Here is a 19,074-nt window from a genome sequence, read left to right on the forward strand (position 1 = left end):
TCAAGCCAGTTTAGCATCATGAATCACCGAGCAACTTTCATAGGAAAGAACAGGGCCCTGCCACCAACTCTGTATCTAGTTCTCTATATACATCCATGAGTTTAACGTATCTAGAATTGATGAATGAGTGAAAACTTCACTCCTTTAATACTGAACTGTACACATTCAGGAACTGTGTTCCATAATGTCAAATGTAAAACCCCAGTAGCATTGACACTAGTGGTCAAAACTTTTCCCTGGTAGCGGTTTGTTCAGTTTACCAGCGAGTGTTCATATAGTGGTGCGCAGTGTTGGAGGCACTGGGTCATCGCCCTGTGGCAGCTCAGCAGGTGTCCAGAGGAAGAGATGACTGTCTGTGCTTCCATGTATTTTAGCAGCATGTCTGCTTTCCTGAGGCTACTTGACCTTCTTATCTAAAGTGCCTACCTGGAGAGTGTCCGATTCTGTTCATTTATAACTTCATTATTTTACATCATCTTCATAACTTTAAAGTGTAGCTCACATTTTTTTTAAATTAGGGATTGATGATTTACATCAATTTCTAAATCTGTCCCCGGTTTTGTATCACGCCTACAGTCATGACATTCAGCATTAATGTTTCACTGCGAAATGTAAATAATTCAGCAGTATGAAACCAGGACTGTTACTAAGCATATCAGTGCCAGTCAACTTTGGCATGGTGTTAACATTCAATTTTATTAATGATTCAATATTGGAATTGGTACCCATCCAAATCAATAGTAAAAATGTAAGATGTCAATACTGGCCTTGTCTGGCCTATGGCCTTTTCATGGCTGTTATATAATTACAGGACTTATACAAACACATATTTTAGTACACTGATCAGTCAAAGGAATTAAACCATACCATGTCCTGCTTGATTGTTAAGAAAGATAAGAAATTGTCTTGTCATCTTCATTGTCATGGCATACATCAAAAACAAATGTAAAAAAAGCAGTATCCAAAGCCCAATAATTAAATCAAAGCATTTTTGCAGGTTTATGTGAAGGTAGTGTGTTGCTACCTTTGGGGTAAGAGGTGCCTGCTCTATTTATGGGTTTCAAAATATACCTGCGCATTAATGTTTCCAGGCATCCCACCCTTTTAAAGCCTGTGTGGGAAACACTGCAGTCATTGATGTAGAGTTCAACTCGCCCGTGAAACAATGATTTCATAACTGTGTCCAGAAGAGCTTCACAGAGACCCAGACTGAGACAGCAACCAGGGTGATTTATTGAAGATTTTCTCCCCCTTAACAAATACCAGCAAAAGTCTAATTTAATTTAGTTGGAAACAGTGAATTGGATAGTATAATATCAGTTAATGACAACCTTAACTTGTTTTTTACATTTCAGTTTAGACTTATCTTAGTTTTGCGTGTCATGGCAGTAACAACATTATTGTAGATAACACTGCCCTAGATTAGAAGAAATGCATTTGCCTCCTGGTCTGGAACACATACTATGAGCTTAAAATGCATTTGTTGCATTTTCTCTGTATCTCTACAATGTACATTATATTCTGTATCTATATTAGAAAAAAGCGAATAGCAAATGTAGTGAAGACAAAATCCAGTTTGCAAAGGGCAACAGGCAGCTTCAATATAAATGGCAGAGGCCACATTTACACCCCCAATTAACATGTGATCTGTATCTGGATAATCACATTCAATACATGAGCCTTTGCATTCACTCCTGGTGTTAATAGGCTGCCGATGTGATCTGATCTCATAATGCAAATGAGTTATGCAGTGTGTACATGGTACGCCCTATGTAACGGGGAGCTTTGCTCCTGTCAGGCATTATTATTTCAAAAATATTTATTTAAAAAGGAAATATTTGCTAGCTTCTACTACAACATGTAGCTTTGAGATGTGTTACCTTGCTAGGTAATATTGTTTACCTTAAAGCAGCTTTAATGATTAATTGTATGATATTAATTCATCAAATGACAATGTGACAAAGAAGCTTGTAGTGATGAACAGAGCATTAATCCCTGGATCTGCAGCTCCTCGTAGCTATACACAGCTCTACAGTTAGTTTCAGCTGTGTGACTAAACTGTTCTGGCTCACTCTTATATTTTGGGCTGTAGCAGGCATCTGTTTGACAGAGAAAAAGCTCTAAAGAAACCTTCATATAAAACCTGCTCAACACCAAACGGCAGACAGATGACTGGCTGGTGAATAAAGCTGAGCATTTAGCAACTAAAGAGCCAGACATCTCTTTCAGGAGTTGGTCTAGAACAGAAAACGCAAGACTAAAAAATAAATGCTTATGTTTCTTATTTTACTTCTTGCATTAATATACATTTTCCCTATCCAGATAGGGTATTCAGACACATATTGTAAATTGATTTGTGGTAATACCATCAGCTCAGAGTCCAGAGAAGGCTAAGAAAAACTGCAAAAAGTGTGTTGAAAATACAACGAAGTTTCTGTAGTTTCATCATTATGCATAGCCATAAACATAATGATAAGATAAATAATGTAGATTTTTTTCAAAGAGTACAACCTATTCCTTCCTTTCACCTTGCCTCTTTGATTGAAATTCAGAGCAATCTGTAGTTTAAGATAAAAAGACCAACACATGTAACAAGTAATGCATTTTGAAATAGATTTTCTGTAATTCTAGTTATTGCCTTTCTAGTTTATGCCTTATGCAATCTATAGGAGGCAGTATGGCTCTGAAACAAACAAGGCTTTTATATAAATAGGGTTATGCCATGTTATGGCTGAGACTGCCCTGAAAACAGAACAAATTTGATCCTCAGAAAACCTGAAATAAATACATCTACCATAGATGCCATTTACCGACATTACAGAGCTGCAATACACAAGGGAAGGTCTTAACAATTTAGAAGGCTTTCTGAGACACAGCCATGAGAACACACTCAAACACAACATGGTTTTTGTACTGAGTGAGTGTTGTGTGTGGTGTGTGTGTGTGTGTGTGTGTGTGTGTGTGTGTGTGTGTGTGTGTGTGTGTGTGTGTGTGTGTGTGTGTGTGTGTGTGTGTCCTTCTCTTGAAGCAGACGAGTAGTGTGGGAGGTCAGAGGGATTCTGAGTTATACAGAGACAAGTTCAGAGATAAGCTTTAGTTTGAGCAGCAGCGATAACTTCAGAGGACCGGTTCCTTACCTAGCTCTTAAACAGCTGCAGGTGCCTCCACAAATACTTGTACCGCAAGTTCAAATGAGCTGAATGGCTAAAAAGAAGAAATTAGTTTAGTATGTTTTATTCCATTCAAACAACATTTTAGGAACTTCCCCTCGATTCTATTGGCTCTAACGGTTAAAAAGAGGTGTCCATCATCAAAATTGACCGAGGGGGGGGCCAGAGAAAATGCACCCAAATGACCGCAGAAGTGTTTTTTCTTTGCTAAACCTCTCTGAAAAGGTCAAATTTCACTTGTTTTGCATCAATCTTGATACAGGGTACTCATTATATGTTATAGTTTGGATTCCTAAAGCTTTTACTCTACTATCCCATCATTCAAGGGTGGTTTTCACGATAAGTCATGTTTTTTTTGGAAGGAAACTATAATTTAATTTTTTTTACTATGTTCAATCTGAATTTACTTTAAAATAAAAAAAAATCTATATTGATTCTGACTTTTCTACATCCAACTCACAGATGTAACCTTGCTTTGAGAAAAAAGATTATTAATTTACCCCTTTTGGAAGTGAAGATATAGTCATTTGTTCTGGGAATGTCATTTTCGAGCCTGAGACCTGAAAAACAGGCTCAAGGCTTAACAGGTTAAAAGAAAAACACTTACATTAAGCACTAGCAAATAGATGTCAAAATAAAAAGTCTGTAGAGAAAATAGAGCCAGGGGTGAAAGCAAAGACCAAAGATGTGATCACCTCGATGAGTTCATTTGATGTAGAGTGATTCCTTTTTGATCCAGCTTGGATCAAAGGCTGAGGCAGCTAATGGAGAGAGACATGTATGAATGTATAAATTAATAAATGATGCACCTACAGTATGGCCAGGGGTTCCTGATTATGTTGGGAATAAGAGCCATTCATCATCTAATTTCTGAACATGGATATTTAATGTTGTGATAGATTTGTCTTTTATTTCGCTGTATTTGTGGAATAAGGACATGAAAGTTTTAAATGTGACTCAAAATTAAGAATTCCAGATGTATTAATAACTATGACTCGGAACCAGATCAATAAGAAAAAAACTCCCAACCCTTTTGCTGGCCCTCTTTAATATTAGCCCAAAATGCAGAACATAAATGGCGACATTGTGCCAAGAGCCACAGATTGTCTTCATTCACACTTTTGTATCAGTTGCACCACAGTCCACATCTGTTGCAGCAGTCTGAGTGTGATGCCTGCAGCACACATTAGTGCCGCAACGACATGCAGCGCATTTAATTAATTTGTGTTTTGATAAAAGCTGAATTTTAGATTATGGGATTTGCTGGCAATTATTTTTGACTTTGTCCACAGCTTGATGACAAACTGTAGGATTTAAGATATAATTATAGTGTTTATTTGTCTGATTTAAACATTATATGTGGGATATGGGATCATTCCTACCTTTTCAGTTGCAAAGCTCTTCCCTTGCTTACGCTTAGAGTTAGGATATTTTTTTCTTTTGGATTGGCTCTCTCTCTTTGTTGCCTGTGCTTCTCTGTGAATGCATGTTCATATTTCTTCACAAACACTATGGCAGGAAAAGTAAAAAATAAAATGTTGTAAACCCAAACCAACTTTAGACCAAAGACCAAAGCATTTAAATATAATTGAAATGCTTTTTAAATAATAACACAACTGTTCTTCATATAGGACACAACCTACCAGAGAACCAAAACCACTGCACACAAACAAGTGTGTAAGTGGAACCAAGTGCTGAACTATCTCCAACCTACCATGGCAACAAAGAATGGAAAGCACTGCCACGCTATCCAAAATGATAAAGAATGAAATAAACATGTGCAAAAGCCAATTACCGAGTTCAGCTGGGAGAGTGCTACACTCACTCTAAAGCTGTCAAGATGGTGCTCGATTGTGAGGGCGACTGGCAAGAATATGAGACTGACCCGTTGTATTGAATTCCAATAGATCTCTCAGGTTTGCCGGGGATCGGGCTTGACTCGGTGCTTAGATAAGCTTTGATAATTACCCTGTAACCTTTTCTGGAGTGTGCTCATTGTCTCTTCATAATGAGGAACAAAGGTAAACAGCGCCAAAACATACCGACTGATGGATTGATTGACTGACTGGCAGGAGATGCATCAGTTTTAGTTCACTCATTTAACTCAGCAACAGCACCTTTCACATGGAAGTTTTTCCTCTTTTTCAAAAAATGCGTGTCTTCCCAGAATAATAATGAAATGGAAAGTGACAAGAAATAATAGACAGAGAGAGATATGAAGTGTTGTTGCCTGGTTCAAACCTGTGTATTAGCCGGCCACCAGGAGGCCGCACGCACTCCACATCTCATTGGATTTAAAATGACTTGTTTCTTCCGTCACCAGGAGCAAACACAAAAGACTCCGGGGATTCTTCTCCAAAAGCATAGGTGCCAAGTTCAAGCTAGCGAGAGTTATTGTGACCTATCTAAGAGTGCCTTCTGGTGGACTGCTTTGTGTGGTGAGTGTGAGTGTGAGTGTGAGTGTGAGTGTGAGTGTGAGTGTGTGTGTGTGTGTGTGTGTGTGTGTGTGTGAGTGTGTGTGTGTGTGAGAAAGAGTTGCCCGGCCTGTAAATTGCCTGTCGGAAGATACTTCCCGTGCATACCTCATTCTGAGCGAGACACAGAGTGAGAGAAAGAGATGGAGAGAGAGTGTAAATGCTATGAGTTGGAAAAACCCTCAATCATATTTAATGGGATTATTTATCCACATACTGTCATGAGACGATGTGTTTGCATGCTGGGCAGAGTGTGGGAATGTGTGTTTTGCTGAGAGATGGGGTATATCATAGCATCTCCTGGCACATTATATTGCAGGGTGTGTAGTTTTGGTTGTGCAGATATTCTAATGTACACCTGCTGTGCTGATAGAGAGCAGTGTTAGCTCATAATAACAGGCTGATATTAAAGCTGTTTATGTTTCACCAAGACATTACCTAGGTCACATGGTCTACTGTTGACGTGATGGAGGATACTTTTTAATGCATGTTTTTACGATTATATTTTCCTGACGGTTAAGCCGAGAAATCATTCCAGCGTGGTGTGGGAGGATTTTACTCACAGCTCCAGGGGTGTCAGTGTGTAAAACCTGCAGTGAAACCTGCCTCACCCTGCCTTGAGGAGATGCCAACCCACCTTAAAGCTTTCATCTGTGAGGGTTCCTCTGGCTTTTCAGTGTCCCCTGGGCTAATTAACGCTGCTGAAGGCTTTTCAGTCCTGACTACATTCATATACTGGGAGAAACAGAGAATCATTTTTGTTCAGAGCTTCTATTTGCCATTAAAATGGTCACATTTTAATTGAAAGATATGTAAGTTTTTGGTCAGTAGGAAAACATGAATACTCGTCATTAAACCTGCATATTTGTCTAACCCGTATTGCAGGTGAAGTGAGTGGGTGAACCGAAGCTCACAGAGCTGTGAATATATTTTCAGCACCCAAGGCCGCAGCCCTCAGAGAGCCCCGAGAGATAATACAGTTTATTTACGGCTTATGCATATCAAATCTCTGCGCTGTCTCTGTAGCCCACAGTGTGAGGTCTGACTGTTTTAATTATTAGCTGCTGTGTTTAAAATGAAGCCGCCAGCATTTTTATTATTCGCACCATATTTATGCAAAACACCTCTGCTCTGGGTGCTGCTTGTGTTTGTCCATCCATGTCTTCCTCTACCACCATCCTTTTTCCTCTACCGCATCCTCACTGCTGTCCTCCCTTTTAACCTCCTCTCTTCCCTCTCACTCTTTAGTCCGTCCCCATCCCACCTCCTCCTCCGCCTCGGCTCTCTTTGCCTCTCTCTCGAGCAGCGCTCTCTCTCAAAGTCTCGTTTACTGGGCTGTTCATTCCCTCTTTGGAAACTGGCTTCCTCCAGGGCAAAAACTCTACAGCTCACTTTGTCTCGCTGTCCGCCTCCATCTATGCACCCCTCCTTCCATCTTTCTTCTTTATCCTCCCTCTTTCACTCCTTTTTCCTCTTCTCTCTCACTCTGACAATAGGTTTCAGGACCCATCTATTGAAAATTCCCATTTGCACTGCTTTGCTTTCAGTGGCTTGCTCTCGTCTTATCACTGCTGGAGTTTTGTCCCGGCTTTACTGGGCAGAAGAAGTGGAGGAGGAGACTTGGAGAAAAAGAAAGGAGACAAAGCAGGGAACATTACCACCTCAGTCATACACAGACAGACAGAGGTGATTTCATGTGAAAAGTTCTTTAGTATTTTGTTTAGATCTTTGATTGCCTTCAATACACCAGAACTGAACTAAAATGAACTGCAAGTATATGTAAAAAGGAGGGTTGACGATACAAATACTACAATTGAAAGATATAGAAATGTTCCTTGTTAAGACAATTTGAAACTTGCATTTACATTTCTTAACAATGTTCAATTAACCTGATCCCAACACATACACCATTTAGTGCATTCAAATGTGCTTATGGTTTTACTAAACGGTCTGGAAACATAAACTGACAGCAACAGTCACAACAGCTCTAAAGGGGCACAATTATGCCCATTTTCAGATTTATATTTGTATTTCGTGCTTCTACTATGACATGTTTATATGCATTAATGTTCAAAAAGCTCTTTATTTATCTCAAACTGCCTGTGCTGGCCGGCTCTGTTGTGATTGGTCAACCACTTATAGATGTCCCACCCCTTAGCCTATCACGTGCAATGTGCTGGAGCACTATTGTTACAAAGTAGATTATAGCCTTTGTTGACCAAAGATGAGAGTGGACGATATGATCCCAGATAAGGAAGGAGAGCTGCAAAGAAAAGCCAACTTGTGGGCAGACAGAAAAATAATCACCAGCTACTTAGATAATAAATTATTGTAAGTAAGTAAGTTTTTTCATTCAACAACAGCTGAAAACGTTCTCCAAATATTATTTTCATTAAAGGTAGGGTAGGTAAGTTTGAGAAACCGGGCTCGAGATACACTTTTTGTTATATTCCATGGAATGCTCTTAACATCCCGATAGCAATGAATATCTTAAGTGCTTTGACAAAAAATCCATAAAAAAATGTCATCTGTGGAAGCCGTAATACTGTAAAAAGTACGACCAATCATTTTAGCCGGCCCGGCTAAAATAACTGGATGGCCTACCTGCCTGTCAGCCTTCCATCTGTGCACAAACTTATCTCGTGCCCTCATTGGTCATGTGCACGTCCGTGTGTGTTGGAGGAGGGGCTCTGTAAGGAAGTGGCAGATTTTCTCCGGTTGTGTATTTTCAAATTCTAGCGATCTCGAGCCGGTTTACCTACCTTTAAATACTTTTCTGTTTTATATTATTTCAAACTGTTTTATATTATTCATTTAACATAGAAAGTATATAAATAATAATATATGTATACCATTTATAATCATACATCTAAATTATTTCATTGTCAAAGAAACACAGATGCCAATGTAAGATAAAGCACAACTGGCAAATAGATGGAGACCAAGAAAAACTGAATCTAAATGAAAAAAGAAAAATAGCAAACAAGAAAAGAAGGTGTTAAAGGAGGATAAAAAAAAAAAAGACTTGTTGAAAATCTCAAAATAATCTACAGATGCCACTTAACACCTTCCAGCTGCCAGAAGAAGTCAGCATGTATAAGCAAATTCAGAGTTAATTGACCTCAACACTATTCTGAGTGAGAGCAGAGAGATGCAGAAAGGCAGATACTGAACCGCGCTGTGAACTGCTGTGCAGAGTAAGTAGGAGGTGGTGTTGTCACAGTGCATAATGGTGTTGCTATCATTATCACTGGCTACAAGAACAAAGAACTGAGAGCTAGTGTGTGTGTGTGTGTGTGTGTGTGTGTGTGTGTGTGTGTGTGTGTGTGTGTGTGTGTGTGTGTGTGTGTGTGTGTGTGTGTGTGTGTGTGTAAGGAAAGAGAGAAAGTCAGTCACAGGTCGAAAGAGCAAGAAAGTGTGTGTGAGCATGTAAGAGAGACTGTGAGGGTGTTTTTATTTCTGTAAGTGTGGAAAAGATGTGAAAAACGTTGCATGTGTGTTTGAGCGGTTTCCATTTTACGGGAGCAGCTGTTGATGGAGGCTGGTGGCGCACAAACCACCCAGGCACAGATCAGCCTCATGGAGCTGGAAATGCCAAATGTTAAGCACGTTTGTTTTGACATTTATCAGCATTAGGACTTTTTTTCCTCTCCAAGTGTTTAACAACAACATTGCTGTAATTTTAAGTGCACTTCCTCACATTCCGGCAGTCATACTTTAGGGGATTTCAGTGCTACGCTTTAAATTGCAAAAAAAGGAATTTCACTGTGGATTATATTTTACAACTACAGTAAAACCACAGTTGTGTCACATTAAATGGATCAGATATGGGATAAAAGTACTAAGAACATCATGGCATCACTGCCACTTAGACGCTGTATTGTCCTGCTGTGTAAGAAAGTGCACTTGCATGTCTAAATATATTTGTTCCATTTCTGAGTGACTGAGACGGAGTCAGGGGCGGATTAATGCTCAATTTACTAGAGGGCTGTTGTAAGGCTTGTTGTGCTTGATTTATTTTTGGTAATATTGTTTTCGGCTCCAAATCTGGATAATGCACTCAGCAGTTCCAGTTTAGGCGGTGTCCACGTTTCCTCCAATCAGATTATCAAGGGCAGTTTTATTTGCTGTGTATACAGCGTGGACTTCCTGGCTGTATGCAGGAATCATCGCAGTGTCCACAGCTTAAAGGATAAGGTTGGCAATATTTTTTTATTTCAACAAATCCCAAAGAAACACCTAAGTCAACGAGCGTCATTCCTTCCTGTCGTAGACCTTTACATTACATTTCAGTCATATTGCAGGTGCTTATGTCTCGAAAGACTGAAAAAAAGTGCATTCAGCCTCAATGAGAACAAGAGCAATATGTCATCAAGAAATATGTGAGCTACGCTATAGTTGGCAATTAAATAAGCCACAGTGTTACAATGAACATTGAAATGTGTATATTCTGAGTAAATACCACTTACACCATCTTGATGCTGTAAATAATCACTAATGTCAAATGTGTATTAATACACTTTTTGAAAGCATTCCCAAACAACCGCAATATTTACTCCTGTTTACTGATGTGTACTCAAAACGACAGCTGTTTTATAAAATTACTCATATCAATGAAAATGATATGAACGTGATTATTCTAAAGACATGTCTTTAGTAGAAACAAATGTGCTCAGGGCTGAGAGCCACGGAAAGGTCAAGAAGCATTGAGGGAAAAGAGGAGAGAAAAAGGATTAATAAAAACACTAGTCTCTTTCTTTGAATCGTTTCCCTACTGTAACTAATTGATGAGGAGTCCGGGAGAAATTTGCGGCAAAAATAAAGCCAACACACTCCGGGGGTGTGTTACAGCCGAGTGCCTCCCTTCAGATCTTTGCTGATTATCCCCGTCTGTCGCTTCCCTCATCTCTCTCCCTCTCTGCCCCTCCCTCTCAGGCTAAATGGAAGCTGTGTGTTGCTGTGTTAGAAAGCTAGTCACATCCCTCACACTCTTCTTTTTAGCCCCTCTTCATGTCTCTGCCTCTCTCTCTCTTTTTCAATTTCCCACCTCTACCTTTCTCTGTCTATCCTTGACACTCTCTTTCTGTCTTTTTCCTCTCGCAATCAGCTCCCTCCAGCCTTCGCTCTGTCCACGCTGACACCCTCCACTGAGTCTGCCGGAGTTACGGCCTTCAGACTCTGACAGGAATTCAGTGCCTGTGTGTGTGCAAGTGTGTGTGTGTGTGTGTGCAAGTGTGTGTGTATCCGTGTCTTCAAGCATAGATGAAATATGAGCTGTTAAATATGAATGCAGGGTTATGTTCCCATGCCGTGTAGTCACGTCGCCCATGCGTGGAGAAGTAGTCAAAGAAGCCCATGCACATACACCCACACATATGGCCATCAGTGTGTATGACAAGTAACTGCAGAGCTTCTGTGGTATTATTCTGCATCACATTTGCTATCCATTTGTCTGTGATACTCACCAAACACAGTCACTCACACACACAAACACACACAGAGGCAGGCCCTGGATTCAGGCTTCACTGACTTTAAACCTTGCTCAGGCTGACAGTAATTTCTGCTTCCAAATTACATTCCAATGGCTTCATAAATCTGCTGCCTCCTCCTCCGCCTCTTTCTCTGCCCCCCCCCTTTACCGTCTTCCTGCTTCTCTATCTCCCCCTCTTTTCTGCCGTACCCCCTCTCCTTCCCTCACTTCATTTTTCCTGTATGGACCACCACCCTCCTCCGTCCCTCTCTGCCTCTATATCACCATCTCTCTCTCTTTCTCCCTTCCTCTCCTTCCCCCTATCACTTGTTTTCTCGTTTCCCCCACACTGCTTTCTCCCTGGCGGTCGCTCAGTAAATGAGAAACAGGGAGGCAGAGATGGCGAGGTTACGTGTGCGGGGTAGTTAAACAGTCACACACACACACACACACACACATAAATCCATACAGATACACACACACACTCACAGATGTGCTCACAAACATAAAGAAATGTGTAAATACACACATCCATGAGCACACATGCACAGCCAAACATCATAAACAGCACATTACACTTTGATTGAAAGACAAGCATGTGTGCTGCCATATATTTGTTGCGCCTCTAAAATTACACACACACATTTGCATGCCCGCACACGTGCACACAGACGGCCGTTTTAATGAGAGTGTTCATTTTACAGATAGTGCCTCTAGGTGAAATAATTGCCAATGTTGGGCCCTGATGGCTGGTCCAAGTGTTCTCAGGCCAGTTGTCTTTATGGGCCATGGCGGGCCGCAAACACACCCCTCGTCTCCCTCTCTGCCGCGTTAACTGCTGCTCAGCTGCAGCCGACACACACATGAGAGGAAGACATTGGCTTAATATGCATAAACACACAATGTAGACAGCAACTTACGCATTAACAGTTAACACACACATACACACACGGCGAGGCAGAGGCCAGCAGAGAACAATAGTGGCGTCTGACAATGGGGCTCGGAGGGATTCTCTCCTCCATATTAATATTCAGCGGAGTGGATATAGAGAGAGTGTGTGTCAGCAGGGACGCATGCTCATCAACCTCGCTAACACTGGGGTTAGACAGCCACATGATTACAAAGTACTCAGACTTTGGTCCCCAGCCTCATAACTATGAATCCCTAGCTCCTACTCCCTCGCTTCCTATCTCCTTGCTCCCTACACTGCACGGCGAGCTCGCTGCCAAGTATCACAGCTGTCACTTTTCTTTGCTTTCCATTTTCCAAATCATTCTGAACAGCCTGATGGAGCAAAGGGTGAATCGAAATGGAGATTTGATATTGTCAATTTCCCGCTGCCACCCACTTTAATGTTTCAAATTTGTGAAAGTGCAGCTAGAAGGTCATCTGGAGGATAATTTGGAAAAAAATAGATTTAATTTTTCCTGGTACTTTTTGATGCAAACGGCAAAACAGCCAATGATGCTTTTACTCTAACCAGAGGCGTTGTAGTCCTTTGTGTCATGCCCATAATCTCCTCTTGTTGTACCTCATGTCAAAGCTAAGATGTATGCAAGTAAACACGCCTATAGTTCCAGACATTACTCTCCATGTTTCACAAACATCAGTAAATTGTGACTAAAGGTGACCTCTAACACATACCATTTGCCACTTTTCTGTACATGCTTCACCTCCATCTGCAGAACAAGAATTGCTTACAGCACATCTGTACACTTTCCTGTAACAGATGTGTTGCATACAAATTGTCCCATGTCAGGAATAGTTTTATTGGAGCCTTAAGTAGCCCTGAGCTCAATGCAGATATGTTTCTATATTTGTAGATATTTATGTAGTTGTTTTATCTTCAGCCTTCTCTACTGTTCCACAAAGCAAAGAAAAGATATGCTAATATGTGATTGTTGGAGTAGAAAGCAAAGAGGAAAACAAAACAGTGTGAGCATTTGGACTGCACAGAGCCACAGTGAAAGTCACATACTGCTGCGTGCCTGTAGGCGACACAGTTGTCATTGACTGGCTCACAAGAGCAGAGTGATTTCTGTCCCCCTGAGGAATGAGACGTTCTCTGTGCTCTCTGTTGTGCAGAAAAAAACAAGTACAACAGAAAAGACGCACAGTGAAGACTCAGTCAGGGATGTTTTTGACCTCAACACTAAATGGGTAAGCTGCCCAATTTATGGGAGCTGCTCTCTTTATTACTGCCTCTGCTCCTCACTACTGGCGTGAGAATTATCACAAAAGAGAAAGAAATAAGAAGAACAAATATGATGGAAATGTTTTGTAGAAAGACAATAACACATTTTTCAAAGTAAGATGCTGATGTATTTGACTCATTACTGAACACCTCTAATTGAGTTGGAATTGCTTGTTATGCCCGACCAATGCCACAAAATACATTGTATTATAGAAGACAAAGAAAATCAAAAAATACAATTGTTTATGAAGCTGGAACTAAAACACTTTTGTCATTAAAGTTTAAAAAAAAGAATGCTATAAATCATTAAATAATTATCAAAGTTGTTGCCAATTATTTTCTGTAAATGTATTGGCCAATCGTTTTATCGATCAGACGTTTTAGTCCCAATGTATTCTCATCTATTCTCAATACACAACATACCAATACACATTTTTTTTTAAATAAATTGTATAGTGTGATATTAGATAGCTAATTAATGTTTCACACTGATGTACCTTTAACACTGGAATAACAAGTCAAGAGTTTTTTTCTATGATGTCTGAATTTGAATGAGTGTGCTGCCTAGACACTTGACTGTGTCAGACTTTAGAGATTTCTAATAAGCATGCCTTTAAACTGCACTTATTAGCATAAAAGCCATGGGAACAATAGAATAAAAGGAAATAAACTCAAAGAGCACTTATAAGTCTTCTTTGATCGAGTGGAAAAGAAAACTGATTCTGTGTCAAGGTGTATCCACTCGACCTTAAACAGGTTATGTGCATAGACTGTATATTGTGTAATTACTTTCTTGTAGGTTAATATTCACAAGTTGCATAAACATTGGCAATTAATAAGGGAGATATCTGCTATGAAACGCGTCTTCAACAATGTACTGAAACACACTTATGATAAACAGAAATCAGTGTGTTTTCTTTCCCTCATTTAACCTTACCTAAACTCTGACAAACATCTTTTTCAGACACATCCCTCTCCTAAATGATTAGTGTCTAGCTTTTCTCTCCTCACTCCCCGCTCTGATACTTGCTCCCTAATGCTTCCTCCTCAGCCTCCTCTTCCCCACCACACTCCCCCTAGCAAGTCTTATGAAAATCCATCACAGAAAGTTTTAAGGACAGCCTCGACATTATACAGATAGAGCTTCACGTAGTGATGTCTAATGGGCAATGGCAGTGAGCTGTGGAAATGCTGCTGATGCTCAATTTTCTCATCTTGTCCAATGCAGGCAGACATTTTGCCTGCGGTAGGCTGAGATTAGTGCACGCAGTGTATGGGTAGTTTTGGACCAAACAGTGCAGCCAATTAAGGGGACTTGTTTTAAAACGACGGTTACCGTCATTAAAGGTGACATCTGCTTTTAATACATGACTGATGACATCCAATTAAAAGTCTTCATTTGATTTATGATTTAACTTCAAAGCCACTTAAAAGCCTTTCCCTCCAAAATACTAACATGAGAGGATTTTGAAGTATTGGACATCAATCAATGAATCACAAAGAGATGGAATAAAAAGGGTATAGCATTTAATAATGTTCAAAAAGCCTGAAACATAAAGCTCTGCATACAACTTGACTGTCCTTGAACAGACCATTATCTCATTTCTCCTTAAATGCCAATCACAAAGTCGATGCATTTTGCAAACAATGTCTACTTAGCATTCTCTCCCATAGCGAGCTGTTTTCATTAGGCATGTTAGCTGCACCCTGCACATACAAATCAGTTTACTATGCCACAAACTAGAAACCAGCCTGGAGCTGTTTTATAAAAAGGACAATTTATCTCACCACACTGCCCAATTTCATCCCACACCAACCACCTAACTACCCCACTAAACTGCACAACTAATTAAACAAATTCCTTTCCATTTGTGGAACCAGTTAAAACACCAAATCTAAAATAGATACACACACAGTCCCCATAGTCTAGATTAAGATGTATGGTGCACAATTTAGAGTTGATTTTTAAAACCCTTCAAGAATATATACACACACAGACAAGAGGTTGTTGAACTTGACAGCTGCAGGATGTGTCCTTTGAAAATGGAAAATGAGGACGCCATATTTGTCTCTATTTGTGTTTAAGCAAACCACATGATAATTTCCCAGTTGGCTATGTAGTCTATTTACTCTGGGATGAAGTGAACAGGCGAATGTGAGCAGCGGAGCAGTTAATGGCCTTGATGAATCTGTCTCTGTACACTCAGTATGCCTGATGAAAACCTTATATTTCTAAAGCCAGTGTTCACTGGGGGGTTGGATTCTGCACGCAAGATACAGGCACTTAACGCGTGATGGTTAATGAAAGCTCAAAAGCTTTGTTTGAAGAAAAAAAAACGCAGATATAAAGCATTGAGTTGCCTTAATGGGAGGTTTGTGTCCGTTGGGAGCTGCTTACGCATATGCAGCGCTGACCTTCAGGAAGTATTTTCATGAGGTACTTAATTTTAAGAGGTATAACTGTTCTGATGGGGATAATTATTTAGCCTGTACATTTTAGTATTCCATATTGTGCCAACGTTCAAGCTGCTGTGCCATACTTTGAATATTTGTTTTATTAAGTTTACAAGTTAAAGAGACCGATGTATAGAATTACAAAACTATTTAGGGATTATAAAATACACATTTAATTTTTTTCTACTCAACCACTCAAATGTGGGCTCACTTAATATTATTAACTGGTTAAAGGGCTTAAAAGTGTCAGCCTCTTGTGTGCAATTTGGTTTTGTGAATGATGTGTTACAAACAGCTCTTCGTGTGAGGTTTAGCAACGATTTTACACTTTCAAAATGTCTAATACTGTTCTTGTCTGCTGTCTCTCTCAGGGCGCTGTTCACTGACACTCTGCCAGCTGTCCTGCTGAAGCACCACCAGTGAAGTCTTCCTCCAGGATACTCGGATACATCGCTCTATTTCTTCTAACCTGTGGGGGAACTTTTCACACTGAGCCACGTGACTGGCCTTCCCAGCGCTGCTCAGAGTGCACTACGTACAGTACACGCGGTCATCGTGCTTTGCTGCCTCTAAAGATCATCTGTGTGAACTGAAAAGGAAGCGATTCAAATTTAACAGAGGAGAGTGAGGCGGAAACTGAGAGGGAAGAAGAAAGGAGCCTCTGAACCAAACTGTCACAACCTGTAATCTGCACAGGACCAAACTGTCCATCACAGCCTCCACATACTCCATTTACCAACAAAGAACTGTGAAATGTAGGTTTATAATAATTGTTATAAAACGACTAATAATCGTAAGGACTCTTAGCTGGATATCTTAGAGCTGTGAAAATCCCACTTATTCTGTCCTTGCTCCTCATTCATTATAACCACTAACTAGTTATTCAAAGCCAGTATAACTGTACTATTCCTGCATGACCCACTGCTTGCATGAGTATCCAGGATTGCTTTTGACTTCGAAGAAGGACCCTTAAGCTCTCAACCATCTTCTGACTGTCGGCCCAACTGTAGCATTTGGGTGTGGAGCAGTGGCTTCAGAATAAGGCCTCTGGACGCTTGTTGAAGATGACTTGAGCTGGCAGGCCTAAAAGCCCCTTACCCCAGAGAGAGAGAGGAAGAGAGAGAGAGCTTGGCAGTAGGACACACACACACGACAAAAATGTGGGTGCCGAGGCGGCTTTGAGCCATGCTGGTGTTGCAACTTGCGGAGCCCTGGAGTACAGGCTATCATCTTCCCTATCATCATTCACCCAAGCTGAGGAAGATTCAACGGCCCCGAGGAGCGAGGCTACACTTGTGAACGATTCAAAGACAACTTCGCTAACACACAGAGATCCACGGTTACTTCTTCAGTCACACACAAAGACACAATAATACTTCTCTTCACAAATCCCTTGATACAGGAAAAACACAGCTGCAGCGGACGCAAACAGCACAGAGACTGACCAGGTTAGACCAATCACACCTACACACACACACACACACACACACACACACACACACACACACACACACACACACACACACACACACACACACACACACACACACACACACACACACACACACACACACACACACACACACACACACACACACACACACACACACACACACACACACACACACACACACACACACACACACACACACACACACACACACACACACACACACACACACACACACACACACACACACACACACACACACACACACACACACACACACACACACACACACACACACACACACACCGCAATGAAAAACACCACACATACATGTTACTTTCAGCTACGTGATCGGAAAGAACACAATGGCTCTGTGCTTGCACAAAGGCTTTTATTTCTGAACATGATTGAAATGTTAAGGGTGGGGGGGCTGCAAAGTGAGAGGTAGGCGAATGCGGAGGCGAGAAAGCTGAGGCCAAGAGGGAGTGAGAAAGAGAAGGTGGGGAAAAATAAGAGGTGGGGGGTCTGCTGCATCTAAATGAAATAGAAACTAAGTCGCCATGAGGGAGAGTGGAAGTCTGGGCAGGAGGACTGAACTAGAGCTGATTGATCCAATCTCAGTGTGTAGGAATCAACGGAGGACTGGAGAGGAAACGATAAAAGAGGATTAGAAAGAGAAAGAGAGATAGTGGAGGAGAGTAGGAGGGCGACTGCACGGACACTTCTGCAAACAAACCTGAGAGTGGATATAATGAAAGATTATGAAGGGGAGAAAGCGGAGGTGGGCGGATTGGAGAGGTATATGGCGTGAAAAATAAAGATGCAGAGAGAGGAGAGCGCCATAAGGGAGAGCGACAGTTGGAGAGAGTGAGAGGACGAGGCAGGGAGGCGAGAAGATAGAAAATACAAGGATCATTAAGAGGATGTGTCGATAGAAAACCTTGGCATGTACTTTAGGCAAAAACACACAAACAGGTTTGTGCCAAGCCGTATTTATGAAAGGGAAGTGTGGCTACGAAACATATGCTAGTTGATATTCATAGAGCAATCCCAATACGGCTTCAGCTCCTACCTTGACACTCCTTTTTGTGTGCATATGTTCCTCTCCCTTACTTTCTCTGTATCTCAAATGCTGGAAAGGCTGTGAAATAGTCAGATGTAAGCTTAAAATACCATTAAGAAAAGAGAAAAATAGAGTCTAGGTTCATGCCAAATTGTACGGCTCACACACATGAAATCACATTCTGCTTGTGTGGAGGTGAGACAGGAGCTGGTTGCTGTTGATCTTCACAACAAGCATATATAGGTACATAAATGCAGCTATTTTATGCACCAATTTCTCACAGAAAAAGAGCACGCAATCATTCTTTTTGCACCAAACTCAGCTGATACTGTCTTGAGTCTTCACTGCCAGGAACTCATTTCCCCTCTCCTCCACTGACTGTCCAACTCTCCATCTGTCTCCTCGCCTCCCTCCCCCTCCCTCCCTCCTCCTTCAGTCTATTCTATTGTTGCCATCTCTTGTTTGCTTTGCATGGATTTTGACTGCAGCCATGGGGCAATTTTGCATCTAGCACTGAGTTCACATTCGAACACACGCACATACACAAGCATGTATGCACAGAAGGGTGGGGAGGGGAAAAAAACTTGCCTTTAGAGGATTTGTTTATCAAATGTGCTGTCAAATCATGTCAGGCATTTCACGTCAAAGTAGATTTTTGCCCCAGGCTACCCAAAAGATAGCATTCAAACAAGAGTACATGTAATTTCTACAACTTTCACTACTGTATATTATTAATATACTATAAACAGTGCGCTGTGGATGCGAGTGCACTGCGATCATTTTATCTGAATTGTAAATG

The 19,074-nt window shown here is 40.9% G+C and overlaps 1 protein-coding gene across 2 annotated transcripts in view; it reads right to left on the reverse strand.

The window, feature by feature from the left end:
• macrod1 (mono-ADP ribosylhydrolase 1) overlaps positions 1-19,074 on the reverse strand; it is a 110,559-nt gene that overhangs the window by 64,928 nt on the left and 26,557 nt on the right. The gene's annotated exons all lie outside the window — the stretch shown is intronic.

Source organism: Trematomus bernacchii, unplaced genomic scaffold (genome assembly GCF_902827165.1).
Source record: "Trematomus bernacchii unplaced genomic scaffold, fTreBer1.1, whole genome shotgun sequence".
NCBI classification, from domain to species: domain Eukaryota; kingdom Metazoa; phylum Chordata; class Actinopteri; order Perciformes; family Nototheniidae; genus Trematomus; species Trematomus bernacchii.